Below are 15,163 nucleotides of genomic sequence, written 5' to 3'. Positions count from 1 at the left end.
ATATAAGCACAAACTCTCGATCTTGACATGCTTGAGATTCCCGCTCTGAGTCTGTTGGTAAAGGAGCGATATTACCCTTTTGCAATTAGGGGACTTTCTCATGATGATTGGCTCAACTCCGGCGGAGAGGGATTGAAGGGGTCGATACTATGATTGGTTGATTTTAGTTGCTCTTTATGGTTGCATAAAGTATATCCAAACTCAAATTCAAATTGAACCTTACTACCTGCCTTTGCCTTTGTCTTTCCTGAGAAATACAATTATATTGTTCAGCTACATTTCAAACGGCTTTCCTCTGCGTTTTATAAATTCTCCTGCAAGTGCAATCTTCAGGGGCATTTGAATTTTTCACAAATGTATTCATGCTAAATCGAATTAATGCAGAACTTTATCTAGCGTTTACTTTGAGTCGCCGTTATCAATGATGTGTTTTTTAATAGTTTGCAAAAAAAAAAATCATCAATGAATAAAAAATGTATATAAGTACTCATCAAGCTGGTATGTTGGCTAGCTTTAGATCCGCGACGCAAACGCTAAGACGACGCTATTAGGCAAGAAAATTCGGCACACGCGAGGGACAGCCATTTCCATCCAGGAGGACGACGGAGGAGGCGTCGTCTTAGCGTTCACTCGCTATTGTACCAAAGAGCGTGCGCTGAAATCAGAGAATCTATAAGAATGTCCAGGGAGGTGGGTTCCCACTTCCCTGGTATGTCCCTTTCACTCAGGCCCTTGACCCGGGCTCTTAATACAGGGTAAAAATGGTTTATTGTCATTCTTCGTACACAGGTGAATTATTGCCTGATAAAATAAGCTGGCTATAAGACTGTCAGGTTTCTTCGTCATTGTTTCATTATTAAAATGCTAATCATAACGATAACAATGGTAATGATTATGAAAATGAGAACAATTTGATACTTATAAAGATAATAATTATGAAAGCAAAATGATTACGACGATGTTTATAACGATTCTTACAAAAACGATAAAGTAATAGAACCGTAGTGTACGTATTTGTTGTTTTTTTATGATTCCTATATACCCCCTTATATACAGTACGTGTATGCCAACTGACACAATATGCGGGGGTATAAAGATACATACGTATTGCCAATCCAAATAAAAGATTGTCAACAGAATGGACGTTAGCGGACACGGTGAATACTGAAATATCAGCATCGAGGAAGAATACATAGCAGGATGAGAAAATGAAAACTGAAAATGGCAAAAAAAGTGTCCGTATATATAAAATAGAGTAACGTAATCATTATAGTGCAATGTACTCGTTAGCAGCCAGTGATACAGGGTGCACGTTGTGTATTCAATGAGGCGGTGAAAATTAGCCTGAATTCGCCTGAACTTTTGAAGTAACGTATTTCATTACAAAAGTTTCTTCAAACTCGAGCTGTATACCAAGCTAGCAAGAGGCTGAGAAAGTACGCTGACCTTCTTTGTAATTGAGTAATTCTATTTTTTTTTCTTTGTGGTTTGCCGTATTTTCGTTTTACATAATTGTAGCTGTTTGAACAGTTCGAATATTTTTGTTCAGATTTTTCACCTTTGCTTGCTTTTTTACTTTCTATATAGCATGCCATATAGCATGAAAATTACGTACGTCTTTCCATTTTATTCTGCTTGTTTTTTCCACGCTCCGTTGTTAGTATACAAATAATGACTGCTATGAGGGGCACAGTTAAAATTATGGGCCCAAGGTGATGTGAAAACCGTAACTATGCCCGAAGCGAAGCTGAGGGCATGGTTACGGTTTTCACATCACCGAGGGCCTACATAATTTTAACTGTACCCCGAATATCAAGCAGTCATTATTTGTTTTATATACCGAAAATATAGATTCCGAAATATAGATACCGAAAATATTCTAGTCTCTTTTACAGCACTCGTAATCAATGCTGATCGACAGCGCGGCGGTCGTATCATTGGTGCGTAGAGTAATGTGTACAGTGTACGTTACGTGTACTACGGGGTTGCGATTGTCTCCAAACCAGTCCGCTAGTCTCTTTTACAGCACGCTGATTGAATGCGCGGCGGTCGTATCATTGGTGCGTACATACGAGCGATCTACGCGTACGGGGTCGCGACTGTCTCTAAAACCTATTTACTAACTGTGCCCGGGCCCCGGTCACAGTAACTCAAAAATAGGGCACAGTTATTTTCATGACTCCCCATTTAACCAATCAGATGAGAGGATTCTAGAAATGAGGTATATAATGGTCTTTGCACACCAAAGAATTTCTTGTGGGACTATGCCTGTTTTCTCAAGATATAAAACAGAGATTTGAATGAGGTAGGGAATTTTGGGATAGGTTTAAAGAGTCATCCAAATCCCTATCCATTGGTGGAAGTTAAAATCATATTCAATTATATTAAAAAAAAAAACGCCTTGAGAGTTGTGACCTTGTAAGCCACGTTTGGATTTAACCCACACTTTTGCAATTCCGATAATTCCCTGCTTGTGAATATTGAAACGTAGGATAAGGAACAACCACTTTAGTAAGTTTTGTAATTCTAATGAACATGACTGCTACATAATCATAGCTACGTGCATTTGATATTTGTCATGTTTGTGTAGTATTTAATGATTCCCATGAAGACTTCGAGATTTTAACTTTTATCTTTCTGTGTTCAAAATATTATGTGCAAATGATAGCCTCGTATAGACCTTGAAGCCAAAAGGCACTCATTATTAGTGAAGATATAATTTGCTTAAAAAACCCCAAACAAAACTGTTATGGGACAGAACACTACAATGCGGGGCTCAGTTGCCAAAAATGATTGTATATATTGAATTTTCTGTGCCAGGGACTTTGGACAGTATGTATAAAGGCAAGCTATAGGTTTTTTTTTCTTTTTCAGTGTCAATAGGCACTCATTGCATTCAAAGGGTTAATAGATTTTAGTGCTAAGACTTAGAAACTACCGCTTCTTAGTCCCTTCAGAGTAATAGGAAAGTATTCAGTACTCTTTTTATCGCCGTCTTCCGATCTTTGTAAGTGTTTGAAGACTCAAGGGTTTGACAGTACCTCATCATTGAAACACTGATTATATATTAATAACATATTTATGTATAGTTTTCATGTCTGTCAGTATATTGTGAGTTGATCAGTACTATGCAGATTTGAATAAATATTTAATTTGAGATAGTATATCAGGTGAATGTGTCAATTACACACCTTTTTCTTATGAATGTGAAAAAAGCAGAACTCTGCAAAGAAGAGTGTGAAAGTGTTAAGAAAAATGAATTCCCCCTAATTGCATACACACTTTGTATTTCCCTTCCTACGTATATGAAAATATGCACATACATATGTGTATATATATATATATATATATATATATATATATATATATATGCACATACATACATACACAGGGGCGGATCCAGGAATTCCGTAAAGAGGGGTGCCCTTACAAAATTAAGGGGGGGGGGGTGCACGCACCCTCCCCCATTATTTTGATTTCTTTTGTTTCAACAAAAAAATAAAGGTGGGGGGGGGGGGCACGACTGGTGCGCTCCCCCCTGGATCTGCCACTGCATACATACATATAGCTGCAATAGGCACCTAGTAAAGTGATAAGTGAGGAAACAGCTACACCAAACACACACTTTTTTTTTGTTTTCAGTGATCTTTTTATTAATTCCATTTCCTTTGAGAATATAACAATTCAAAAAAAAATTACACACATTCTACATAACATCTGTCATAAATCATGTAGATATTCCTACAGTTATGAGACATAATCCATAATCCATAAAACAAGAATAATCATTCAATTCATTTTAAGGCAGATATCAAACAGAAGAGAGGAAATAGAATGAATTATCCGATCATTCCTTTTTAACTACAAAACAAGCAGAATTCATATATGCATTTGTGAGCAATTTAGCCAACACTAAAACAAACAGGAAATGAAATTTCTATTATATCAAAAGAACGATGACAACAACAACATGAACCACCCTCATTCCCACCTTTCCACCATACCCAACCCTCAACTACTCATAACTTTAAACTTTAAACCCCCCCCCAAAAAAAAATGTCCTTCTCATCTCTAAACCACCTCCCCACCCTCTACACTACATCCACCTCCTTACCCGAGACAGACACACTCCCTCTCATCCACCTCTCATCTCATCCACCTTTCATCCACCCACCCATTTACACACCCACCCTGCACACACATCCGCTTAACACACACACACACACACATCCACTTAAACACACTTCCACACCCCCTGCACACACATTCACTCACCACAACACACAGTTATTTCTGCTCGCATTCAGAACATAATAATTATGCTAATTATGCTTAGGATATATGCTGCATACACACAATACATGCATGCACATACACACATCATACACACAATATACATATCCACATACCTGCATATATATTTTATATACACAATACTTTTCTCTGAACTCAAAAATATCTAAAGAAAAGAAGTCAGTAATCAAACACACACAAAAGGGGAGAAATACGGGTGCATAAATAAACTAATCCTTTAAAAATTTTTTAAACATTCCCATTTCAGCAAATGCAAACCCGGTTTATTTCTTCTTATGGCAATATCATTCTCTTCCTTTCGACATGTCATTAATGCCTTTTTTAATTCTACCAATGTCGGTGTTATTAACTGTGACCTCACTTTATATAACATATGTTTAACTATAAGAATGAGAGTGTTGTACAGTTTGATTCTGTGAGAAGTTCCTTCTAAACCAATATGTATATCCCGCCAAGCTAAATTACGTAACTCTTCTAACTGAAAGTACTCAATGAAATCATGCCATAAAGATTTAACTTTGGATTCCTCTTAAAATTACATGCTCTTTCATCTTTCATAAGAGGTTTATCATTATCTCAAAATGATAATCTAAAAAAAAAACAAAAACAAAAACAAAAAACGTTCGAAACCTGAAACCCATCTCAACCGAAACTGTACCATCACTTTAGCACTGAGCACAGACAAGCATGTCAGAAGTTTCAATTCTCTCGAAGATGATGTATGGAACATTTTGGTACTCCACATGGGATTGCTGCAAAAGAGACCAGTGGTACAGTATTTCTGCCTAAATTCAACTAAAAGCGTCACTCTGTTGGAAAGTTTGACAGCAAGACTATATCGCTATTTTTTGTGCTTGAATGCAAGCTCAACTTTTCCGTCGATGTAGGGCAATTAGTCAATCAGTTGCAAGCTCAACTTTCTCGTGCATCTAATTGATTGAACTTGCAATCAATTGCACATCTGCAATTAATCGCAGTACTAATCTGGGGATTTGTAATTGATTGTACCTTTCTTGCAACACCCCCTTATAAAATTTTGACAAGACCTCTTGAACTGGTGCTATCGTTTCCACCCACAGTACGGATATTAGATGACATTATGGTGGCATCTCCTAATAACATTCCACAATCGTTTGTTTAATAGAAGAATACAGTGTGTACAGGAATCATGTTTTTACTTAAGAGTATTTTCATCACCTCTACTGATAAAAGAGAAATCACTACACTGTATAATCATTCATTGCTGAGGATATAGGCCTTATTTGCTCCTTCAGAGTGGGGGGGGGGAGTTTATGTCACCTTTAAACTCTACCACCATGCAGTCTACACAGCCAATGCTCATACAAATCATTACCTCCGTCAAGGAGGTAATGATTTCATTGGCATCTGTTTGTTTGCTTGTTTGTCTTTGCAAAATAACTCAAAAAAGTTGGAAACAGATTTGAATGAAACTTGCAGGAGAAGCTGATAATGACACAAGGAACAGATGATTACAATTTGGTTGCGATCCAGGAATTTTCATGGATCTTAGGATTTTTTATCTTTTGGCATATATGGTCAGTGAACTTGGTAGTTCAAACTTCACTTCACGTACTAAAGGTTTGCATGTGTGCGCTTAAGCGCATGCTCTGCTCGGGCGAGCGGGGCGCCGCGCAGCTGGAAGCTGATGACATAAACAAAAGGCTTCTATATTGGGAAATTAGGCAATTTTTGAGCATGCGTGTATGGGTGGAAAATCAGTGAGCTGTTTGGCGGAGGTCTGCGCTTTCCGAGTATTTTTCTAGCAACTGTATGTCACTAAATATTCTACTCAAGAAACAAGAATAAGGTCTTCTTTCACCATACAACACTCCCTCCAAAGAATCTATACACACGATGGTACCGCAAACCACTTTTCCTCGTTAACATCACCATGCAAACTTTCAAACAACACATAATAAGAAACAAGTGGACAAATTATTGTGGACGAATAATGTATACTTTTATTCTCTGTCTCTCTCTTCCAATGCAAAGTGATATACAAGTACTATTCTATATTGCCATATTTGTTTGTTTTTGATTTTTTTTTCACAGCACTTTTTTGACTATGTATACATAATATGATATGAATGAAAAGATCAATCCACACATACAAAAATACAATACATTGTATGGATCCAAACACAGAATGAGATCAAGTTGACATCTTTAGAGTCAGTACATCTTCGCCAGCCATGCGTAAATTTTTTATTTTTATTACTATTTTTTTTTAACGCACTGACACCTCTCCAATACTGTTCATCTTTTAAAACTTCTATGTAAAGCCCCCGTTCCACTATGCCGTTCTCGCTACGATTTGACAATTTTCTCAGGTCGGGAAGGATCGGGTAAAACCTGAGCCGATCTGGACACAGTACGATGTTAGAACGCTCTAAGTACGCTGCAGTTACGACTACCAAGTGCTTGCTACGCTCTTACTACGATGATCGGGAATTAGACATTGCGATCTCTGCCGCTGCCGGTACGCTTTAGAACGATGTAGCTACGCTGTTAGTGCGATGTTGCCGATGTTATCCGATCAATGCACGCTGTATCTACGCTCTGAACGATCTATACGATCTTATCACGCTGTTACCCCGTTCAGAGAGCTGAAAAGTGCCCGATGTGCCCCGATGTACCCCGATTCGACTGTGGGTCAGCAGTCAGTCAACTTATTAGCATGCAGAACCGAAGAAATATACTGTGGACCTCGAAGATTCATTCTTCTTTTTTTACTTTTGATTTTCAAAGTTGTTGTTGCTTCGTTATTCTCACTACTTTCTTCATCAGCGAGCCCGTGCTTCTTTGCCTCCAGTGCCCTGGTTATGACCCACCATTTCCCTCTCCTCTCCCCTCCTCCCCCCCCCCCCCCCTTGTCCACCTCGGACTTACTACCTTCTTCACTACTATATCTTTCTATCCTCTCATCAATTTTTTCCTTACAAGAGAGCCGCCATGTGTTTGTTAATGTGCGTCCGTATGTGTGGATGTATGTGTGTATTACTCTGTCTGTCTTTTTTTTTTGCTACCACTTAGGGAAATTTGTTGTTGTTGTTTTTTGCAATTATATATTTTTCTCTATGAGGGGACTGCATTCTAATACTACAAGCTCTGCTTTTTAGCAGTCCCCTCCATTTCCAGCAATATTTTGTATGCATTTACCACAGTGACGTAACTGTTATTTGTATCTCTGTTGATAATTTGCCTGTATCTCTTTTACAATGTTATTCTGTTCATCGCATTGTGGTACTGATTTCATGACGTCTGTGTATATGAGCGTTTCTTTGTATTTTTTTATTATTTCTTTGTTGGAAGTGAAATAAATCAACTTGAACTTTAAGAGCCTCCTCAACTCACGGTTCTTTTGCAGCAATGCATTGTATAAACAAAGACGTGCTGATTTTTCAAAGGATTTTTCTTGATGTCCTTGCTTTTATAGTCCGTCTTCCTCCAGTTGTAGATGATTTCATATTCTTCAAAATTCTGCTATGTCCTCTTCCTCCTCTTTCAGCATCACGTGCAGTCTCTCTTTCTTCGCCTTTTGGGTCGCTGCTTCGCTGCTTTCTTTTCTTCTTTTTCTTCATCTCTTCTTCTTCTTCGAAAATTACAGCTAACATTACTTCCCGTTCTTGTGCCGATGTTACTACGCTCAGAAAGACCTTGTTACGCTCATCCCGCTGCGTTTACGCCGTCATTACGCTCTCCCCGCTGCGTTTACGCTGTCACTACGCTCTCCCCGCTCGCCGTACGATTAAAAATATGTCAATTTTGATCGGGGAGATCGGGAAGAAATTTTGAACCGGTTCAAAATTTCTTCCCGATCTGAAAAACTGCCCGCTCCAACCCCGACCTCCACACGCTGCTGCTACGATGCTTCCGATCCCCGTACGCTTGTGCCGCTCTCTCCCGATCTGCTAGATCGGGACAGATCGGGGTCCAAATCGTGATAGTGGAACGGGGGCTTTAGGCAGCCTTGGAATTGATCTGCCTAGTCTTGTCTCCAGACTCTTACCTTATTCTTTCTACTCCTGCCAATGCATTGCACTGGCTTTGAAACAAATGGGTACGGCACAGAAAGTCACTCAAGACATTTAGCACGAGATTTTGGGGGGAGAATAATGAGTTGTTCAAAAGAAAGGCTCGAAAATGATTAGAGATCAGAGATGATCAGAGTTGAACCAATGATGAGAGTGGCAGGACTGTGCAAATATTTGGACATTGGCTTATAATTTCGGCATTTTTACTGTAAGGCAACCAAATGTGGTCATCATGGTTTTTAGACATTGCTTCCACTGCCTCACTTCATTCTTGTGAAGCTGTGGACACAAAAGAACCTAAAGGTGATGTTAGCATCCATTTTAAAAAGGACTAGAAATGTCGCTATGGCGACTGGTATGCCTCCGCCATAATGCATGATTCTCCTAATAGGTCTATAGTACATGTGGACAATGTGTGATTACATTTTCACAAAATTGGCAAAATGTTAAAATGACATGTATTGAATGTTTACCTTCCTTGACCTATGTTTAATTGGATGAATAGGAGAGCATGTATTTGGGGATTTAAGAACTTTAACTTGACTTTGACCATTTCATAAGTTTATGCACTGAGTAATTTTCAAGGTATGGAGAAAAAGCGCAATTTCTGTATTGAACAGTAAATTGTTATCATTTTCATCTGGCCTTTGATCTATAAGAGAATCACTGTCAGGCAGAACATACATAAATTCAACATTTACTAAGTTTCAAGATAACTTGAGCCACTTCCAAGATATGGAGAAAGAAGTAAGTTCAGCACTTTCACTTGATCTTTGACCTTTTGACCTTTGACCTTCTTGGCAAAAAAAAATCCAAGAGAATCTCTATTGGGTTATACATGCATACATCAAGTTTTAAAAAAAATATCCTGCTGGCATTGCATAAATATAAAGAAAATAGTAAAATTTTGAAGTATTGCCCTTGACCTTTGACCCCTGACCTTTGACCCCATGAACCATAAATTCCCTAGATAACCACTGCCAGTCAGTAGATGCATATATACTATGTTCCATGAAGATACCTTGAACAATTTCCAAGATACAGAGAAAAAAGTGAAATTATAACAATTTACTTGACCTTTTGACCTTTGACCTTTTGACCTCATGACCCCAAACTTTCATCAGAGAATCTGAATTGAGTAGTACATGTATACACTAAGTTTCAAGAAAATATCTTCAGGCATTGCATAGATATGGGGGAAATAGTAAAATTTTAAGCATTTGACCTTGACCTTTTGACCTTTGACCTTGAGCATGTGCACCCAAAAGTTGATAGGCACAACTTCACCCCCTAATACACATACATGCCAAGTTTCATTAGGATACCTCAAAAGGTTTTGGTAGTTACCCTGTCCACAAAATTCATTACGGACGGACGGAAGGACGGACGGACGGACGGACGGACGGACGGACGGACAACCCGAAAACATAATGCCTCCAGCACCACTTCGTGGCGGAGGCATAAAAAACGGGGAAAAAATAAAACAAAAAATTATGTGAAACGCTTTAAACTATTGAAATCTTGGATGACGTATAAGAAAGCCAATACCATTGGGGTGAGTTGAGCACAAACTGTGAAAAATGCTTCCTTATGGGAAATCTGACACTAGTGACAGCCAATACATTATTAACATATAAAAAAATTTGTGCAGATGACGTCATAGCCAAATGTTCATTATGCATTTCAGTAATACCACAGCATTCACTGGCATTTTTGTATGACATTCTTCACATCAGTTGGATTTTTCATACAATTCGTCTGACTTTTTGCCTTGTTTCAGGACCATTTTTAGCTCTACCAATCTTTGAGGTACACCCTACTCAGCAGAAAAGACCATAATACACGTATACAAAATCATGCACGGGTATATGACAGGCAATAAAAAGTGCAAACATCTGGAAGCAAGACTAATGCTCCGTTTACCTGAAAACAGGATCTAACTAATGTCATTATACTTCCAGTCTCAACTCATAAACTATTTCACACTAAACAAGATATAGTGTGTGAACTTCATGTACCAAATCTTGCCACCTAATCCAACAGAATTGCAGCAGTTTCCTAGAGAACTCCTTCATTTTTTCAAAGTGGATATTCATGTGTTTTTGTGCTTGTGCATGAGTTTCCAGCACAACCTTATGGATATGTTAAAGGGATAGTACAGTATTGGTGGAGATGAGAATTGGGCTTTTAAATTTTTGCGAGATACCAAGAAAACACTTATGATATAGCACAGAGCATACCATTTTAAAAGGAATTCAAAGTTTATTTGATGAAAATCGGGTTTGGAATAACTGAAACATCCAAAAACAAAGTAAAACAAAGCGATCGTTACAAAGTGTGGGTCCCACACTTTATTAAAATCACTCTTTTTTGGATATCTCAGCCATTTCAAAACCAATTTTTATCATATACACGTTGAATTCCTCATAGAATTACATGCTCTTTCATATTTCATGAGATTTTTCATTATCTCATCTAAAAATGTAAGAAACCTGAAATAAGGTCTCAACCAGAACTGTACGATCCCTTTAAACTAAGACTAAAACTGCCTCCCTACAAGATTTACTTGTACAAAAAAACACAGAGTGGAAGTTACAAATAACTGTTTTTTCTTTCTTTCTTTTTTCAAGGATGTGCATTCATTGAATTTAAGCAGCATGTCACTACTGAACAACACATTCCAATGTCTGTGCACTCATTGGAATGCAGTGCCATTGTAATCTTTTTGTGCTGTTTGGTTGTGAGATGTCCGACTGCATTAAGAAAAAAAAATGCTTACAGTTCATTATTTCAAGGTGCATCATTCTGAAAATGAAATAAGCTTGTTACACCAAAAATGAAATAAGGTTCATAATTCTGCGGGTTTGTCTATACACATTTCCTTTTCATTTTTGGATTAAAGAAGCTTCGGAAAAACAAACCCTATTTCATTTTCGGAATCATGAACCTTCGAAGCAACAAACTGTTGGAATACCACCATCGATATTTGGATTAACAAACCCTTTTTCTTTCCCAGATTGGTGAACATCTAGGTATTGGGAATGTGTGTGTTCCAGAATAATGGACTTCTGGAATAATGAACCTTATTTCATTTTCAAATTAGCAACCTTGTTTCATTTTCGAATTAGGGAACCTTTGGAATACTGAACATCATCCAAATGAATAATGATACAGTGAGTGTATATTCAGAAGTTGATAGAGATGGAAGTTTGTTATCAATGTTGCTGCTTGATATTCAGTCCAGTTCTTGACAGGCATTACAGTTTAAATACTGGCACTGGTACATGTATTTGTGTTCTAAAATGATACGTGTGATCAAAAAATGTAAACAATTCAAAGTATAGTCATGTATTAAGCGGAATCTATATGAAGGAAGATTATGGATATACACTGTATCCACAAAACAAGATGAACTTTAGAAATCTCATTCTGTATGAGGGCATGCATTCCTTATCCATGTCTTTCTTCTGTGCAGCATTTACTTCTCTTCAACATATTCGTGTACAGTTAACTCAGCTAGGAAACAAATTCACATTCTGGGTACAGAGTGTGTCAAATTTGGCCTGATTTGAAATGAATTCTACATGCATGATATGAGAATGATAAAACCTGCATTGATAATTGCATTGTGTGAATTGAATATTGCCAGAGTAAAAAAAAAATATTTCATCCCTACAGGCTGAACTTGTTCACTCTGTATTTCTGGAAAGAAAAAAAAGATATGATGAAATGATAAAATACCCCAAAGCATATGGTCAAAGCCTTTACAAACAACAATGAGTATACAGCATCAAAGTTTAGCCATGCACAAACAATGATACAAACTAACAAGTACGATCAGATTATTACGGTCATCTGTAAAGAAATTTGTGCTACAAATGTGAAGAGACAGTACAAGCACCAGTCTCTCCAACCTGCTCGGGCAAAGTTCATGAAATCAAACATTCTTTCTTTAAACCTTGAAAGTTAGACATAAAATATCTCAAATGCTAATCCTCCTGGACAAGTTGGCAATACTACAGTTCTGGGACTATATCGAAGGCAACATGACGAAGGGTTACAAGTAGCCTTAACAATCTGCTACATACAGTACAATTACAACAATGTAAAGACAGCCTGCCTGCTGAGGCTGTACATTTAATGTTTGGCCACATCAGGTGGACATCATATAACTAAAAACATTTTTTTTTTTAAATTTCTGCCGTGAACATCCTCATTGCATATCCAGCGAGCAAACTTCATGTTTGATAGGAAACTATCGCCCTCTATTGTGCAATTTTTCTGGCAATGGTTCGGCTGGCTTTGGGTACAAGCTGCCAATTAACTCTCATCAAAGTGCCGTGATTTTCCCCACTATCAGCACCAGATATCCAAGTATGAGAGATTTCCACTTCTCCCATTTAACCCTTTGCGTGCCGTTGAGTGCCAACTGACACAGATAAACCCATGGCATTATACAAACTGTCCAAAGTCCCTGGCACAGAAATGATTAAAGGAGACGTTTTTGAGGGAAGGAAAGGAGTACAAACAATAAACTACCCAATGCACTTCTTTGTCACACATCAACACAAACATAGACACAGGTTTATATAATAGAAATATCTTGTTCTCCAGCAATTGTTGTAGAACTTATACATGTCCAGTTAATCAACCAAAGATAGCTACTAAGACTACAAATGCACGAGTTACTGTGCACCAAATCAGCTGTTTGCAAAGGAGAGAGCGCAAAAGATGTATATATCAGAGTTACGTCAATTCATAGAGCGTTATTTGATGGGCTCTCTCACTTTAAATAAGTAAAAAAATGCTAGTTGGCAAAACCGCATTGATTCTCATACATTGCAATCATCCCGTATTAGTAACAATATTCTAAAAAGTTCGAATATTCTGTATGTTAGAAATTAGAGCTCTATAAAAATTCAATGCAGTACATATTAATCTTTATCAATGTAAAAAAGTACTATTACATATTTCACAGAAACTGAGGTAAGCCACGACTTCCATAAAAGGTTGACACATTCTCTCTATATCTAATTCAAATTAGCAGTCCAACATAAGTACTTTGAGAAGGGGCTCTTCATGGACAAGCTATGGCGAACTGCTGAAGAAGTATCATGTCATATAATGTGTCTGGCTAAACGCATTTGTATGTGTATTTCCCTTGAATTTTATCTGTGGCAAACACATAAAAAGAGTGAATGCTTTGCAATGATATGGCATTCGAGTGCATTCTGGGAACACACAACTACTATGCATATTGCAACATGTGTCATTAAACTCTGCCTCACACTGGCATTACTGGGAAATATTCATACATGAGAAAATCTACACTTAGCTCAATAAAGGGTTGTACATATATTTAAATAATCTTATCATAAGATTGTCTAGCCTTTGTCCCAGACCTTTGTATTTTTAGCCACTCCGGGTGGAAGAATTAGATACTCTAACTTGTCATAAGTTTGTCTAGCCTGTGTGTTAGCCTGTGTCCCAGACCTTTTATATTATCAGCCACACTGGGTGGAAGAATTAGATACTCTTGTCATAATTTTGTCTAGCCTGTGTCCCAGACCATTGCATTTTTAGCCATATCAGGTGGAAGAATGTGACATGCATAGTGGGCATAACTCCCTCTGTATAGAATCCCCAAGCCTTGATCTGCATATATCACATCCCAATTGTACTGATAATTTGATAATTTCAGTTTCATCACAAAAATTAACGGTTTGCCTTTTATGGTTGTGATGAATAGAATAGAATAGAAATTTTTGGAAGATAAACCTCAATTTGCTAATACTATTAATTCCACAACAGGAAAACATTTGTGAAGCACTTTAGACATTCTCTCCCTCCATCTTTTTCAAACTCTTTTCTTTCTTTCTCTCACAAATGATATATGATGGAATATATCAGCAGTATGAAGACGAGTGCGCCTTTTCACATCTGCGTGTTTTAGGTTATCTCACCCTTTTAGGTCTCATTTCATAAAAGATGTGATCATGGAATTCTTGCACTGTGTGTAATGACTCTGGCGTATAAGGTAAAAACATGAAATGATAAAGCACTGGTGTAGGCCCTACTGGGTACTGGCTGTAAGGTGCAACATACAAAGTGCAGCACTCAATGGACTGAGAATCAGCAATTGGCCGAACCCTGCATATACAGGATTCTGTCATTGACACTGGGCTTGCCTTTACACTCAGGACAAAACAGACTTATCCTTGGAGCATACACGAATCTCTCTCGTAAACAATTTCTCTCTCGTAAACAATTTCAGTGTTCAATTTCTGACTTGTGACCGCTCTGAAAGAATTCACAAGGAAACACAGCACGGCACGCCACAAGCTGATACATGGAGAGAAAAAATAAAACCAGACAAACAAACAAACCAACTGCAAGACCGATTATTTACACTTAGCTGTACACAACAGGTCTAGTTCGACGACGTTACACCCTTGACAGAAAGATTTACACAAAACAACACAAACAAGCTGTGGAAATGACACACGATACTCTCTATAAAGAGCACTTTGCCATATGGAAGGGACGGCTGGAAATCTGACACCAACACATCCATCAAGTCTATGAGCCAGTCAAAAGTCATCTGCTATGTAGAGCAGTCAAGCGCATAACAAGAGAGTGCAGTGTGCACTGTCATATAGCCCCATTATGTATCTTGATGCTGCCATTGTGACTTTGAAACCCCACTACAAGGGACATTTTCTTCGCACTTTCTCATCAAGAACATAATTTTGACTCATGTTCATTTAGACTATTCTCTTTCTGCCATGATTAGC

The sequence above is a fragment of the Diadema antillarum genome, unplaced genomic scaffold (genome assembly GCF_040938485.1).
Source record: "Diadema antillarum isolate AM-2024a unplaced genomic scaffold, OU_Dant_1.0 seq00001388_RagTag, whole genome shotgun sequence".
NCBI lineage: Eukaryota > Metazoa > Echinodermata > Echinoidea > Diadematoida > Diadematidae > Diadema > Diadema antillarum.
Note: the sequence above shows the minus strand (reverse complement) of the source record.